Below are 18,342 nucleotides of genomic sequence, written 5' to 3' on the forward strand. Positions count from 1 at the left end.
GATCAAAGTGGAGTGCAGGGCATGAGGAATACAGCTGGATACCAGGTTTGAATCTTGGTTCTAACTTTTAATATTTTTGCAACATGGGCTAATAGCCACTTTTTGATAGAAAAACAGATTAGATTAGCTGATGTCTAGGGTTATTTTGAGATCTAATTCTAGGTTCTCAAGTAAAGGATCACATAATAATAATACAACAACTGATAAAAACACTGAAAAAAATCAACAATATTATGAAAGACAAATATTTGAATCCATTCTTTAACTTTTTGGATGATTTTTTTTTAACTTGCCTTCTAATAAAACATTTTCTTAAAAATAGTCTTCTTAAATTTTCTAATACATCTACCTTTCTTTGGCAGTTTGTTACATTTCTCAAATAACTGAGGAATATCTGCTTGTGCTCTACCATCCTTAAACTGAAGGCAGTAGCAGGTAGCATGCTGCTCCTTTAATGTGACCATTTGTTTTAATTTTTATTTTTATATTATTTTTTTTTTCTTTTTTCTTTCTTTCTTTCTTTCTTCCTGACTTCCTTCCTGACTTCCCGACTGACTCTGACTCTCTCTCTCTCTCTCTCTCTCTCTCTCTCTCTCTCTCTCTCTCTCTCTCTCTCTCTCTCTCTCTCTCTCTCTCTCTCTCTCTCTCTCTCTCTCTCTCATTCTTATTTTCCTGAGGCTGGGGTTAAGTGACTTGCCCAGGGTCACACAGCTAGGAAGTGTTAAGTGTCTGAGACCAGATTTGAACTCGGGTCCTCCTGAACTCAAGGCTGGTGCTCTATCCACTGCGCTACCTAGCTGGCCCCGATTGTGTCTTTATTTAAAACTGTTTTCTCACTGGCTAGAACAAATGATTCTCCCCTCCCCACGTGATATAGCATCTTTTTAATTGTACTGTTTCCCCACAAGCTATAAAACTGATATTAATAAATACCCCAAGAACTTTATACTTTAAATTATAATGATATTTCAAACTGAAAGTAAAATAAAAATAGTGAGAAAAATTACAAACTGAAATACTATTCTTGAATTTCCCTCTGAAAATAGATTTTGGGCAGTAAGTGGTCAGAAAAATACCAAATAAAATGCACATGTATAAAAAAGTGTCTCAAATACATTATAATAATGCTTCCTTTGAAATGACTATTTAAGAAATCAAGATTTTATGATAAAATATTTTAAAACAAAGTATCAGCATGACTGGTTCCCCCAAATATTAGTTACAAAAGGAAAATAGAATCCATTATTCATTGCCTAGGAATTGTAATGGCTCCCTTTTCCTTCTTCTCTCTTCCCTCCTCCTTTGTCGTAATACTAATAATAGATAGCATTTATACAGCACCCATTACATGTCACTCATTATGCTGAACATTTTACAAATATTATTTCATCTGATTATTCCTCACAACTTTATGAGGTAAGAGTTATTTTTATTAATTATTCTCATTTTGATTGAGGAAACTCATCATCAGACATCATCTCTAGTTAATTTTGATTAATGGTTTCTTTGCTAGATAAGAAGGTTCAATATAGGATGAAGATGGGAAATAATTTAAAAATGGATGAAAAATTTTATCATTTTAAAAATTTCATGGTGAGCATTTAAGATGGTACTTGGCACGTAGAAGTCACTACATGTTTGTTGAAGTGAATGGAATTAAATTTGGATTGTATGAAAAAAATAATAAATATGAAACTTTATGAAAAGGCAAAAGAGGATTCAATACCAATAATTTCATAGTGTAAAAGTATTCCAAATGGTACCAACAGGTTAAATTACTTGCCTATGTTCACACAGTCATTACATGTGAAATTTTGAATTCAAGTCTTCCTGATTCCAAGATCAGCAATCAGTATCTCACTGTGTTTAACCACCTCTTAGATGTTCAAATTATATTTCAATAACTTGAAGCATTATTAAGTTTAGAAGGGAAATAATAATATTCTTCAAATGATATGCTCTATAAAGAAATGTCTGTGAATTATACAGTTTATAATGATATACTTCAAATTCTTTTAAATAAGTATTAATTTGTGCTAAATTTTTGTCTCAATGCTGCTTTTGTTAATTAACTGAAAGACAAGGAGAAATGAATTTAGAAAGATTCCTGCAAAAGTTCAGAATCTATCATTAAAAAAAAAAAGAGTAATAACGCATTCTCTCATGGTTCAGACTGGGGGCATAAAATTGAAGGATTAAGTTAAAGCTGGCATTCAAATCTTTATGGCATGGTCACAAATAAATTTTAGAACTTGTATGAATTTATAAGACTTACATAGCTCAAAACTTTTGCAAAAAATGTTCTTACATAGTAAAACATGAAGTTGATATAAAACCTCATGTTTCCACAAAAATGGATAGAAATAATGCTAAAAGTTAATTCTTAAACTTATTTTCATATTTATATATATTTAATTATTTGTATATTGTACATGTTTTATAAATATTAATAAATTAATAATAAGCCCAGTGGATAAAAAAGATAAAATTTAATTTGTCTTGTATGAAATATTACTATCAATGACGACTATTTTTAAAAAGAATGGTAAAAACTTAAAGAAGAAAAATAATTTCAGACACTTAAGAAAATTATGAGAGGGAGACATAATACCAAAATGTTATTTTGCAAAAGAATTTTGGCAGATGTAGAAATCTAGTAGATATTTTTAAAAATACTTTGATATTATCTAGCAATTTGATGTCTACAAAGTGTTTTATACATGTTATCTCATTTAATCTTCACAACAAAGTTATAAGTGGTTACTATTTTTATCTCCATTTTACATATGGAAAAAGTAAGGCTAAGAGACTTGAGCATGGACACACAGTAAGTGTCTGATGCTGGATTCAAACTCAGGTTCTCTTCCTTCCAAGTTCAATACTCTATCTATTGCATTATCTAGATGTCCTGTTTTAAAAATCATATATGTTATTGATCTACTAATTATTTTTCATGGAGATAACAAAATGATTTTCCAAAGTTTTTAGCTTTAACTGTAGGTGAATCAACAACTTGAAACATTGGGGTTGAGGGCAAAAAAGGGCAGTCATACCAGTCTCACACAAGTAGAGAAGAATTCTGGTGGTGTATTTTAATGACATCAGAAAATCAAAGCTATTGAGAATGAATATGATTATCTGGAGAAAATCAGAGTATTCTCCAAACTATTGAAACTATTGTATATGGGCATGGAGCTGTGACTTTGTTTTTAGTATTACTCCTCCTCCTGGAAGCATAAATAGGTATGGTATAATCAAAGTTAAAAGGCTCGGATTCTATCCCTTAGGATACTGAGCACAAGAACTCTACCTGGTTTCTGTTTCTGAGGGGAAATACCCAAGAAAACTTTGCAAGAATCACCCTCCCAAAGACCTAGTAATCCTACTCCCAACTTTCCCAAGCCAAATTAATTTTAGCATGAACACATCTAATGCTAGGAAAGAAAAAAGGAGGCTAACTCTTTCAGTTTTAATGATGAAATGGTCTTTGGCATTTCACTTGGGGTGGGGGTTGGTATAGCTAGTCAGAATTGTAAAAGAAAAATAGATACTCATTCCAACTTCTAAGATAGTTGCTGCTCATTTTGAATGTGACAAATCATAGGATCCTGGAGCAAAATGGAAACCAAAACTCTTTTGTGGTTATATGACAAATGTAATTTAGCTAACCATTGTTAAAGGTAAAAAAGACAAAAAAGTGTAAAGGGCTGAAACTATGAAAAGGTGTACTTGAATCAGACAAGGGAGCACTTAAGACTAATTACCTATTCAATATAAAACAATATTCTATTAACATATGTTTGGAAAATGGCCCTTCTCACTGTTTGGTGCTGGCTCAATGTTTGGTGTTAAGACAATCATAGGCAAGGATTAGAGGGTGGAGTGAGAAAGGCCAGAGTCATTTGGCAGCAGGACAAGAAGCAGAGAAGTTGGTGACTTTGGACTGGAGAATCCAGGATACATCATTGGCCAGCCATGTGGCAGTTTGTCTGTCCCCTTCACTTCTCCCCCTAAATATCAAGGACTTTTGCTTATCCTGACTCTGGCTGATTCTGAGCCCTCCAGGGAGCTTGCCTGGGATTTCACATTTTGGCACCCAATGTGTGAACCAAGGACCCTAATTTCACTGAAGAAGTCCCAGATGACCAGAAAATAGGGTGAGTATTTTAATAGACAAACAGGGAACTTACTTTGTTAAAGGCTAAAGTAGTAACTCATTTTCTAGCTGAAATGGGGCAGATATTAGGAAAAGATTCTCCCCCACTTCCACCCCCAACCGCACCCGGAAGGAGATCTACTAGAAGCATACACAGACCGATAAAGAGACAGGGTTTGATTGTAACTTGGGAGCAGATTGATGGACTCTTGGGTACATTAGAACGAATGTTCCCTTGGTTCTTCAAGGAAGAAGAAATAGAGGCCAATAACTAGAAACTAGTAGGAGATCAACTATATGAATATTATAATGGCAAAGGTTCTGATTCAATTTCCAAGAAATTCCATTCTATATGTACATACAATACAATTGGTCTTAAAGAATCCCACAGGTTATTGAAAAAAGAACAGTTTTAAGAACAGCCAGAGAAGGAAGTGTGAGGAAAAAGAGGAAGAGAAAGGACAGATTAATGGCAATATTGTCAGGGCATAAGGACTTAAGGATGAAGGGCGTGGTGAAGGGCAGGGTGATTCTCTCTCTCACGGCTCAGCTTCACCTCTACCTACACTTGACCCTTCCCCATCAACTTCACCTTCCTGTGTGGAGGGAGGAGGAATAGTGGAAGGGGCAGTAATATTACCAGCACCTCCCCCCAGCAATCACCCCCTCCTATGACTAGATTGCAAAAGGCACTACTTAAAGCCACAGAAGGAGGGCAGGATATAGCTAATTTAAGAATAGAAATGCATCCTGTGATTGAACTGCTTAAATGTTCAGATTAAGAAAGTAGAAGATACACTCCTTTTGATCTAGAAATTAACAAAGACCTGAAAAAGACTCTTTATGGGGCTACATCAGTTTATGTTAAGATGTTATTTCAGAATTTGGCTTATGAAGTCTTAAGCCCTAGGGACTGGCAATCTATAGCAAGGACATACTTAGAACCTGGACAAAACTAGTTGTGATTTTCTGAATATAGTGAGCTCTCTAGGATACAAGCCCAACGAAATAATCATACTGGAGTTGATCCTCGAATCACCTGTGACCAACTGACAGGTGTAGGTTCTTATGCAGACATTTCAGTACAGATTAATTACCCCATAGCAGCATATGAGCAAATTGCTGCTGCTGCTATCAAAGCAAGGGGTTTTATCCCAAGTAAACAGGACAAAAGAGAGGCCTTCACAAAAATAGCACAAGGGCCAAATGAACCCTTTGCTGATTGTGTGGGACATCTGAGACAACTGTCATAAGAACTATTGGTGAAAATGCAGCAACAGAAAATGTAAGGCAACTTGCTAAAGAAAATGCTAATGAGGTTTGCAGAAGAATTATAATAGGACTACACAAGGATGCTCCTTTAGAGGAGATCATAAGACGCTGTGCCACAGTGGGCACAAATACCAAGTTATGGTGCAGACTTCCCAAGATCCCAACATGGGAAGACAGGGTCCCTTTTGACTAAGGACTTCCAGAGTGACTAGTCAATGCTTTCAATGTGGTAAAGTAAGGCATCTGACAGCTTAATGTTGGCACAAAGACAGAGTGAGAAAACAGGGTGGGAGAACAAGACCCAAAACCCCATGTCCAAAATGTAAGAGGGTTCCATTGGGCATCAGCATGTAGATCGATTCAGGGAAGCTGGATGAGGGGTCCATTGCCTTGGCAATGATGGCAGCCGATGCTACAATCAGAGTGTGCCTAGAAATTCAGTATCCAGGCATGACCAATCATCTAGGAAGCAACCTGATGGGAGAAAGGAATTACAAATGGGGAGAATAGAGTTGGATACAGCTGGGACAACTGAGATACCCCCTGGAGAGGTGAAATCTGTTCTTCTCCAGCCTATGGATACCTTGCCTCCAGGCACAGTAGGCTTGACCATTTCACCTCCTGAGAGTACTTACAAGACAGTGTTCATCCATACACTGATGTGGGAAACTGGAGAATGTGTAGATAATATCCCAGTCACTAACACAGGTAGACAATATGTGACTTATCAACCAGGGGAAGTAGTAGCATCGGGTTTTGATACAGACCCCTAATAAGCAACCTGGTGACAGTCACCCACATTCTGACTCCAAGCAGCAAAACCCAGGAATATACGGACAGCAGCTGTGATAGCTGACTGACCTATGCTCATCATCTATACAAATGGCATACCAATAGAAGGACTGGTGGGCACAGGTGGAGATCGCACAGTCATTAGAGGTGCCAACTGGGCCAGTCACTAGCCAAAGACTAAGGCAAACACCTACATGTCTGGGGTAGGAGGATCAATAGCAGCTGAAGTTAGTGCTACCCCTTTGAGATGGACTTTTGAAGGTGAAAAAAATCCCCATCAATCTGTGGGGAAGAGACATTTTTTTTTTTAATTATTATATATACATATATATATATATATATATATATATATATTTAATAATATTATCCCTTGTATTCATTTTTCCAAATTGCCCCCCCTCCCTCTATTCCCTCCCCCCGACGACAGGCAATACCATACATTTTACATGTGTTACAATATAGTCTAGATACAATACATGTGTGTGAATATCATTTTCTTGTTGCACAATAAACATTAGAATCCGAAGGTACATGCAACCTGGGCAGACAGATATTAGTGCTAACAATTTACATTCCCCTCCCAGTGTTTCTTCTCTGGGTGTAGCTACCTCTGTCCATCATTGATCAACTGGAAGTGAGTTGGATCTTCTTTATGTTGAAGATTTCCACTTCCATCAGAATACATCCTCATACAGTATTGTTGTTGAAGTGTACAGTGATCTTCTGGTTCTGCTCATTTCACTCAGCATCAGTTGATTTAAGTCTCTCCAGGCCTCTCTGTATTCCTCCTGCTGGTCATTTCTTACCGAGCAATAATATTCCATAACCTTCATATACCACAATTTACCCAACCATTCTCCAACTGATGGACATCCATTCATCTTCCAGTTTCTAGCTACAACAAAAAGAGCTGCCACAAACATTTTGGCACATATATGTCTCTTTCCGCTCTTTAGTATTTCTTTGGGATATAATCCCAGTAGTAGCGCTGCTGGGTCAAAGGGTATGCACAGTTTGATAACTTTTTGGGCATAGTTCCAGATTGCTCTCCAGAATGGCTGGATTCTTTCACAACTCCACCAGCAATGTATCAGTGTCCCAATTTCCCCACATCCCCTCCAACATTTGTCATTATTTGTTCCTGTCATCTTAGCCAATCTGACAGGTGTGTAGTGGTATCTCAGAGTGGTCTTAATTTGCATTTCTCTGATCAGTAGTGATTTGGAACACTCTTTCATGTGAGTGGATATAGTTTCAATTTCTTCCTCTGAGAATAGTCTGTTCATATCCTTTGACCATTTATCAATTGGAGAATGGTTCGGTTTCTTATAAATTAGGGTCAGTTCTCTATATATTTTGGAAATGAGACCTTTGTCAGAACCTTTGTTTTTAAAAATATTTTCCCAATTCGTTACTTCCCTTCTAATCTTGTTTGCATTAGTATTATTTGTACAGAAACTTTTTAGTTTGATGTAATCAAAATCTTCTATTTTGTGATCAATAATGATCTCTAATTCTCCTCTGGGCATAAATTCCTTCCTCCTCCACAAGTCTGAGAGGTAGATTATCCTCTGTTCCTCTAATCTATTTATTATCTCCCTCTTTATGCCTAAATCATGGATCCATTTTGATCTTATCTTGGTATATGGTGTTAAGTGTGGATCCATATCTAATTTCTGCCATACTAATTTCCAGTTTTCCCAACAGTTTTTTCCGAATAATGAATTTTTATCCCTAATGTTGGAATCTTTGGGTTTGTCAAAGATTAGATTGCTATAGATGTACCCTTTTTTGTCCTCTGTATCTAATCTGTTCCACTGATCTACCGGTCTATTTCTTAGCCAATACCAAATGGTTTTGGTGACTGCTGCTATATAATATAGCTTTAGATCAGGTACACTTAGACCACCTGGGGAAGAGACATTTTGCAACAATTAGGGTTAAAAATGAGTACTTCGGTTTTTTAGGCAGGGCTGTTGTTGAAGGCCTGCCAACACTTTCACCTGTTCCCATCCAATGGAAAACTGATACATCAGTGTGGGTAGAACAATGGCCCTTAGCTAGTAATAAAATTCAGGCCTTATTAGATATAGTACAGGAACAACTTGGCCAAGGACATTTATAACCTTCTCTAAGTCCTTAGAATTCCCTGTATTTGTTCTAAGAAAAAAATCTGGAAAATGGAGGATGTTGACTGATTTAAGAAAGGTAAATGAACAAATGGAAATTATGGGAACTCTTCAACCTGGACTTCCATCGCCTACTCAGTTACCTATAGAATGGCCTCTGTGGGTTATAGACATTAAGGATTGTTTCTATTCTATCCCTCTAGAGAAGGAAGATATGAAAAGATTTGCCTTTTCAGTGCCCAGTGTTAACTTAGCTGAGCCTTATAAAAGATATGGACAGTTTTGCCACAGGGAATGAAAAACAGCCCTACTATGTGTCAAATGTATGTTGCTGCTGCTCTTACTCCAGTAAGAAAAGCATTTCCAAAAGTAATGTGATTACATCACATGGATGATATATTGGGATGTGCACTGAGGAACAAATGTTAGAAGCATGTCTACAAAAGACCATATAAACACTAAGGAATTATAAATTGCACATAGCTCCAGAAAAAAAATTCAAAGACATGCTCCTTTTCAATATTTAGGATATGAAGTACACCCTAAGGCACTTATATTACAAAAACTTTCCTTAATACCAGAGAAGCTAAACACCTTAAATGATTTTCAGAAATCGATAGGAGATATCCAATGGATGCGTCCAGTGTTAGGCTTGACTACCTAATCAACCGCAACAATTATATGACATTTTGAGGGGAGACAGTGCTTCAAACTCACCACACCAGCTTACAAAAGAAGCTCAAGAGGCTTTGAGACAAGTTGAACTGGCTTTATCCAATGTGGTTGAAAAAGTCATTCAAAAACCCTTGGAAATATCAGTTTTTGCTACACAAGAGGCACCCACAGCAGTCCTTCATCAAGGAGACAGTGTGATAGAGTGGGTGAACCTCCCAGCACAACCAGAACAAAGCCTTATTCTTTACCCAGTGCTTGTGGCTAGAATTTTATTTAAGGCCATTAAGCTATCAGTACAATTATCTGGGATAAGACCTGACAAAATATACACCTGTTATACAACACACAATTAATATGTGCTGTGAAACCATCCCAGAATGGCAAATTTTATTGGCCACAGCTCCAAATTTTACACACGGGTCTCCATTAAAGATAATCAGACTATTATATAGTTGGCGATGGATTCCTGAAGAGAAGGTTTCTAAAGTTCCTCTTTAAGGACCAACTATCTTTACAGATGCATCCAAACATAATATTTGTGCTGTTTATTCTTGTGACTTAAATATAAAGAGAATAGTAAGAATTCCTTTTCAGTCCACTCAGCAGAATGAATTGTATGCAATCATTCTAGCTCTTACTTATTAACCAGGAGATATAAATATAATATCTAATTCGGCCTATTCAGTAGGTGTGGTACAAAGAATTGCCACAGCCCAAATAAAATTTGTAGCCTCCAATATATATCAAAGTCAGAGATAGCTTTCTAACTATGTTGGCCAATACTCCCTTATTTCAAGAAGCCCAAGAATCTCATTCTAAATATAATCAGGCTGCTCAAACTTTACATTTACAATTTGGAATAACAAGAGAGAAATCTAGGAGCACAATAAAAGCCTGTACAGCTTGCCTTCCTTTCCATGCTCCTACACTTCCTCCAGGGAAGAACCCTCGTGGTTTGAGACGCAATTAAATTTGGCAAATGGATGTGACCCATTATAAATCTTTTGGTCGCCTATCTTTTTGTCCACATCGTGGTAGATACCTTTTCAGAATTAACTTTTGCAGTGCCAGCAGCAAAAGAGACAGCCCGAGTGGTCACTGAATTCCTTATACAAGCATTTGCAATTATGGGTGTGCCACAAGCAATAAAAACAGACAATGGACCTGCATATACGTCCAAACATTTTACACACTTTTGTGCACAGTATAAGATTTTACATACCACTGGCATACCCTTTAATCCTCAAGGACAGGCAACAGCAGAGAGGAGAAACAGAGACATTAAGATGCTTCTCCAAAAACGAAAGAAAGGGGCTCCCCCTAGAGAACTTCTAAATTTAGCTCTTCATACAATTTATACAATTAACTTTTTGATTTTTGACAAAGATGCACTGGGTCCAGCAGACAGGTTTTATAACCCACCGGAAGTACAGTATCCAGTAAGACTAGCTTCACTATCTTTAGATAATCGCCAGGTTATAGACCAGAAAGTGGTGAATGGAAGGGACCAGATAGGTTAACTGCTTGGGGGAGAGGGTTTGCTTGTATCTCTACAGATGGAGAAGGAATCAGAGGGGTGCCAATGAGCAGTATTTGCCTTGTCCATCGGAGCAGACCCCTGAAATAAAGGAAAATCTCAAGAAACATCAGGTGGTTCCGTTGCTGACTGTGCCCACCACTGAAAGAACCTGGCAGTTATGGTGACTGACTCATGGACATGGCCATCATCAACAATGAGATGAACCAAATCAGTTCCAATAGAGCAGTAATGAACTGAAACAGCTACACCCAGCGAAAGAACTCTGGGAGATGACTATGAACCACTACATGGAATTCCCAATCCCTCTATTTTTGTCCGCCTGCATTTTTTATTTCCTTTACAGGCTAATTGTACACTATTTCAAAGTCTGATTCTTCTTGTGCAGCAAAATAACTGTTTGGACATGTATACATATATTGTATTGAATTTATACTTTAACATATGTAACATGTATTGGTTAACCTGCCATCTGGGGGAGGGGGTGAGGGGAAGGAGGGGAAAAATTAGAATAAAAGGTTTGGCAATTGTCAATGCTATAAAATTACCCGTGCAAATATCTGGTAAATAAAAAGCTATAATAATAAAAAAAATTGTTAATGAAACTGATGCAGGAGTTGAAAACCCTCAGAAATTACTGGAATCTCTGAAACATGATAAGACTGTTGAGGAACTTGAAAACTCTCAGGAATCATTGAAGCAATGCACAATAGATTGGTTTTGGACTCTCTCTTGGTTGCTGAAGAAGGCGTATGTGTAACTGATGTTTATATACCCTCCTTCTAGGACTTCTGGAAATCTTTTACAAAAACCTTGTTCATTCATATTGTTTGTTATATCACTACTTGCATGTACAATTCATGTTTGTTACACCACACTGAGTCTGCCCTGGCTGTGGAGAGAGTCATCACTAACAGCCTGTGCGTTACTGCTATGTTCTTGTGTAATACCTCCCATGCTGATGGGCTTGTGCAAACCTGACTCTAATAAGACCCTTCAGCCCAGAAACCTGCTAACAATATCTGGTTTGACTCCCCACTTCCCTGTGTGTTTTTCAACTCTCTTCCTGAGAAGTCAGAGGGGTTGTGATCAGCTGTGTTCTACAACAAAAGAAAGTGGGAGATGTAAATGGCTAAAACTCTGAATAGGTGTACTTGAATCAGACAGTGGAGCACTTAAGGCTAATTACATATTAAATATAAGAAAATGACTCTATTAGCATATGTTTGGAAAATGGCCCTTCTCACTGTTTGGTGCTGGCTTAATGACTGGTGTTAAGATAATCATAGGCAAGGATTAGAGGGTGGGGTGAGAAAGGCCAGAGTCACTTGGCAGCAGGACAAGGAGCAGAGAAGTTGCTGACTTTGGACTCGAGAATCCAAGATACACCTTTGGCAAGCCATGTAGCAGTTTGTCTGTCTCCCTCACTTCTCCCCCTAAAGACCAAGGACTTTTATTTATCCTGACTCTGGCTGATCATGAGGCCTCCAGGCAGTTATCCCAGACTAAACAGAAAAGAAAAGGAGAAACAAATGGAAAGGTGAAAAGACAGATTTCAGAATGACATCAGCAACAACTGATTTCATTGCTATTAAGAAGATCTAGTTGAGCAAAGAAATTAGAAGCCAATCACCGATTATTTAGTCTGAATGAGATGCCTTGACCAGTAAGATGCTAAGAAAATAAGAAACAAAAAGAAATAAACCAGAGTGGATGAATTTGGTTTAATAATGGAAGTATCTTTGCAATATATAAGTTTATCAAAAAACTTTTATGCATAACTTAAGATGAAAAGATGATACTGAATCTTACAATTCTATAGCTGAGTTATTTTGAGTACATGAATAATTCCTCACTCATGCATCATCCTCAGGTTTTATGACTGCCTATTCTCTGTCACAGACAATGGGTATACTGCTAAGAAAGAACTATACAAGTATAAATGTGGACAGCAATCTTACTTTCTTTTTGGTCTTTTCAAGTAAATGGTTATGCTTAGAATCAAAAACTGTCCATTAATTTGAATGGCTTATTTTATTTAAGTGGAAGCTCTTTAGATGGAGCTCCAGAAAAAAAGTAGCAAGTGTCAGGAGAACAATTTGCAAATTCAATTATTTCTAGGACTCTGAGAAAAAGAAAAGAAAATACTACATTTGAAAAAAAAAAAGAAAGAAAATATGTCCTAGAAATAGGAAGTATAACTTGTTTATTTACCTTCTATGATAATAAGTTAAAATGTGCATTAAAACATTTGTAGTAGCATTATAACATTTCCCCCCCAAGTCTTGGGTTCTAAGAAGACCACTTATTTAAAGATACAAGAGTCATTGTATACATCTGTAATTAGAAGTATTTAGCCTCTACAATATTCATCTAAATAGGACAGTAGAACAGAAAGAGAAAGATGGCTACATAATCGTGAAGATGCAGATTCAAGATGTCCCTCTGCCACATGCTAGCTAAGTGATGTTAGAAAAAGTAAATGCTTTAACCTTAGGGTGTGTCCTCATCCTTATTCCAACTATTTTCAGTCTTCCCAATTATTACTCCATTTTCCAAACCACAGTTGTGTCTAGAAAGAACCAGATCACATTAGACCATACACTCTCAACCTCAACTAGGCCATTTTTCTACCTACTAGAGCTGTCTCCTTGCCATCTTCCTGCATCATTCTGAAAACTGTAATCAAATCACTACCAAAACTGATTCTGGAAAGTCTTAGTGGAGTACAGTATCATACTCAAAAAGTATTTCTTAAAGATATATTGGAGCCACGGAGAACTGCTGAGTATACAACTGTATATATAGAATTGCAGAATGACAAATATTGTTTTCTATTGTTTACAAATTATATGCTCTAAAATGATTGTCATGGTGCATGGCATTATAGCATACTTTCAATGTATTGGCTATTATAATTTATTTCCTGTTCTGTTTTTTGAAACATTTTTATCCTTCAATTTCTGAGGTAAGAAGATATTTAAATAGATTTTTATTTCCAATTTACAAATGAAGACCCTAAGGAAAAGATAAAACATTTTTACTTATTTATTTGTTTGTTTTGCTGAGGCAATTGGGATTAAGTGACTTGGCCAGGGTCACACAGTTAGGAAGTGTTAAGTGTCTAATTTGAATTCAGGTCCTCCTTCACATCAAGGCTGGGGCTCCATCCACTGCCCCACCTAGCTGCTCCTAGATAAAACATTTTTAGCAATGGAAGAGAATTCTAAGATAAGAAAATCTATCATGTTCATTTTACTGGCTAGGACAGGGGTTTAAGTAATTTGATTTGCAGTCTAATGTCACTATATAGTAAATCTGGGACTATAATGAAAACTTACTCTGACAAAGTTAGGTAATGAAATACTATCAGCACCAGACTACAGTACAGATATAATCATATATATTCTGACACTTTATTTACATTAGATCAATAAATACCATCTACTAGTTTGTGAACCTTGAGAATTATAAAAAATTTTTTAATGATACCTTAAACAGTAAATAATTAATTACTTGATTATGCTACAAATATATTTCATACCTCTGTAAAAACGAGCATGTATAAATGTTTGAAACATTAGTTTTTTTTCCCCCTGCAGTAATTTAAAATCATCATGATCATGCATACAACAATATTGGTATTCATGCATAATTACATTAAACTGACCACCTCTCACTAAGTGCAACATGTTCTTGCAGTTTCTCAACCCATCTTCAAATTATTTCCAAACAGCCACAAGAGTTCAACATTTGCACTCAAACTGATTCCCCCAAGAGACAGTCAGACACATAAGCATAAAACTGTGTCTGGTGTTGAGTCAAATATTGCAAACTTTTTTTCAAATACAAATCTAATATTGAAATTTGTTTAAATGTGATTACTATATAACAATTAAAAATATGTCCAAGTCACAACTAATTTCATTTAAAATGTTAAATGTATGTGTGTATATATATATTCATATAATTGCAACAAAATTCATACAAAAAATCCACTATAGTCTTACAGATAATAAGCATATGATCCTATTGGATTAGTTTTTGAAATTCTTACAGAATGTCCCATATTAAATGTTTGTAATTAAATTATAATTATAAGTTTTATAATTTCATATTTAGTTTTCAGAATTATAAGGGAAATAATTTTTAAAAATTTGTATTTTATAATTGTGGAATGTAAATATTAACTTAGAACTTTTTTGACCAAAAGTTATCCTTGTATTTAAATACTCAATGAATAAATGTTAGAGCATAAGTAGTATGGTAAATTAACCTTAGAAATCACAACCTATTTGCTAATTGCTGTGGTTCAAGGAGTTCAAGGAACAAAAAACATTAGTAACCACTATTATATTTAAGTAAATTTTAAGGCATGGAAATAACATAACTCAGAAAACAACTCAAAGTTGGAAAATAATTAGTTCATTTTATAATATTTTTCCTTGAATAAAAGAATAAAAATTTTAAAATTGAAAGCAATAATCACTATCCTGACATTACCACTGACCAGTCCTGGAAATTCACCAAAGCTTCATAATTAAAGAAAAATATTTCACAATTTCAGTGATATGCTAATGCAGTATAACTCAGGTCATACGTCTGAATTATAAACTGCACACTTCATAATGACTATTTTGCTCATGTAGTAAATTATATACTATACTGGAAGGAATATTATGTGTACTATATACATTTTCCTATGCTAAAATCTCTAAGACATGAATACAAGCCAAATTTTTGTCTGACATAATGTGGGCATGGGGGGGAAAGCCATAACTTGAAACAAATCAAATTTAAGTTCCAGATTATCAATTTTCTCTGTTTTGTGATCTTAGGTGCTTAATAAATGCTTGTTGATTGAGTTATTATGACATGTAACATTTTTCTTTCAGATGACTGGTTAGTTTTATTGTATGGTAATACCATTAATGTAATTTAGATTTCTATCTTGGATAAGATCCTATCTTTGTCAACAATGATTTTTTAAATTAATCACTTTTAAAATTAATTTTAATTAACTACATACTGTCTACATATTGGAGTTGTCCTTTTCCTTTAGGTTATTCAAATGAATATTTTAAAAAATCAAATTTGTGGAGCAGTTACGTAGTGAAGTGGATAGAGCTCCAGCCCTGAGGTCAAGAGGACCTGAGTTCAAATCTGATCTCAGACACTTAACACTTCCTAGCTGTGTGATCTGGGCAAACCCAATTGTCTAGGGGAAAAAAAAAAGAATCAGATGCTTAACTTTCCTAATGATATAGGAAAGAGAAGTTAATAGAAACAGAAAAGGTTATATTTACATGAAATTGGTCTTAGATTGAACATATATGAATTTTGTCTAAAACATTACAAAAATCAACAAGTAATAACCATTTGCCTGCTCAAAATCAGATAAAAGGAAACTATCTGTCCACTAAAACAAAAATATAAAATGAAATATTATTTATTTACTTATTGATTTTTTAGAATGAGCTTTCTCCTCTTGCCCAGGCAACAAGCAAAAGGCTGATTCATTGGTCCAATCTTACTGTGATCAACACTGGTGCTTTGCTCTGTTCTGTTTCAGACTGAGAATATTCTGTCCACTCCTTAGGAAATGTGGCAGTACCTTGTTCCCAGGAACTCATCATATTAATAGTAAACTTAATTAGAATATTCAACTGACATAGTATGTTGCAGTTCAGAACTTCCAAGCTCAAGAAATCTGTCTGCCTCATTTTTTCCTGAAAGTTTAAAGCATGTGCCACAATACCTACTGAAGTAAAAATCTGAAAATATCTTCTAGAAGAGATCCATGTCAAAATATTATCAACAGAAGTCATAACTATTCTCATAATTTTTTGCTATTTTCATATTACTTATTTATGGACTGTAAGGTTAAAACTATAACTTCTCAAGCAAAGCTATCAAGGCAATACATAATATGCTAACTTTTAAGGTAAACAAACAGGTGTTTTTCAACAAAGGTTCAAACAAATAGTAACTTCTTGCAGCTAAAAGTTCATAAGCTTTGGAGAAATTATATTAAAATTTGTCATTAACTGAAACTGAATCCTGTTGTTATCCTTTCTTTGGCTAATTTGATGACCTCTGCATTAGATGTATGGGCACTGAATATATAAATGATTTGGTAGGACAGGAACCACAAGGTGGTGCTAATACCCTCTGATAACTGGCTGATGAGACCACTATGGATATTCCTTAGACATAATCCAAAGAGATGATCTTCACTACAAATGTGGTATGTATCAATAAAGTACTGAACAGAAAGCACATGATATTACAAAGCAAGCACATTACTTAAACCATAGACAATAGATTAGCACAACTGCAAGTCTTTGGACTTTTGGTAATGGCAAAAATTATGCAATTAAAAATCTTGCACAGAATTTCTTAGTTTGTATTCATGTTCCTCAGAATTGTTTATAATGGTTGAACAAGAATAAATAGTGACAGTTGTAAAGGTAAATGTCTTCATAGCTTAAAAATTAGTTGAATGAACATAGAGCTAAGATTGTCATCTCAAACTTAATGAACTACATTAAAAGAACTATAGTAACCAAGGGATTAGTCGTTCCCATCAATTGCTATCTTTTAAGCAAGAAAGCAAACCTAGCTAAAGAAACAAGAGATTTAAAAGGAAAACACAAGGTAGTATATGCAAAGAAAGTCAAACCACCACCACCTCCCTTTAGCGCCCAATGAATAGAATCCAGGGTGTTAAACCCAAGAACCTTGGGAGCAGCGTGTCTTTTAGAACTACTAGAGCTGCTTCCAGCCTAGACTCTTTAATCTTCTTTCAAGGCAATAATTATTATAAACAAAGGGTCCATTTTGCTTGTCACAATCAATACCAACTGCTTACCAATTGTCATCATGAGGCAGGTAAGGAGTGGTGGCAATCACCAGTAGAAAGGCCTTGTTGCTTGTTCTCAGCCCTTATAGCTGTCTCTCAAACAATCCCTTTGGGTATGAGACCAGACAACAACTTCTAATGAGGTGCCATAACTACTGAAGATCCAAAAACTAAAGTACATGTAACCAAAGTCTTGGGCACTATTACAAGGCCCAATTTAGAAACAGATATGATTAACAGTAGAAAGACATTAAAAGATCTTCTTACAGTGCTTCCACACTCTAAAGACTGGCTTTTTCCTTCTGTTTTACTATGGTTTTATTGAAACCATAAGTGTTGTCTGATCCCATTCAAATAGGAAATGTTAGAATGCAGGGATTACCTTGATTTTTCATTTGTATGCCAGATATATAACATTGTGTTTTGAATATCGTAAGCACTTAATAACTATTTTTTATTTATTCATTATCAAGTCTTGTTTAATTCTATTCAATAAAAGATGGCCACCATCTTTTTATTTCTCCTCATACCTCTGTATCATGTATTCACTATGTATTATCTTCCACCATTACAATATAAGCTCCTTGAAGAAATAAAATGTCTTTCTTTTTGCTTGTATTTGTATTTCCAGCAAATAGAACAATGCCACCATATAAATACTAAATGCTTGTTGACTGACTGAGTGCCTACTACATAAGACTCATGGGGGCTGGATATTTTAAGCAAAAACACAGTAACAATGTACTTCTTGCACTCAAAAAGCTTATTTCTGGGTATTGGGAATAGTGGTGATAGAGTAAAAATGGCAGTTAAAGAAGGATTCACCTGCGCTCTCCCAAATTCATCTCCAAACAGTGTTAAATTATGGCTCAAAACAAAATTTGGAGTGACAAAAACAAGGGATGCAAGTCTAAGATAA

At 35.5% G+C, this 18,342-nt stretch overlaps 1 protein-coding gene across 9 annotated transcripts in view; it reads right to left on the minus strand.

Annotated features, from left to right (window-relative positions):
- VPS13B (vacuolar protein sorting 13 homolog B) overlaps positions 1–18,342 on the minus strand; it is a 973,300-nt gene that overhangs the window by 654,874 nt on the left and 300,084 nt on the right. The gene's annotated exons all lie outside the window — the stretch shown is intronic.

Source organism: Sminthopsis crassicaudata, chromosome 1 (genome assembly GCF_048593235.1).
Source record: "Sminthopsis crassicaudata isolate SCR6 chromosome 1, ASM4859323v1, whole genome shotgun sequence".
Lineage (NCBI taxonomy): Eukaryota > Metazoa > Chordata > Mammalia > Dasyuromorphia > Dasyuridae > Sminthopsis > Sminthopsis crassicaudata.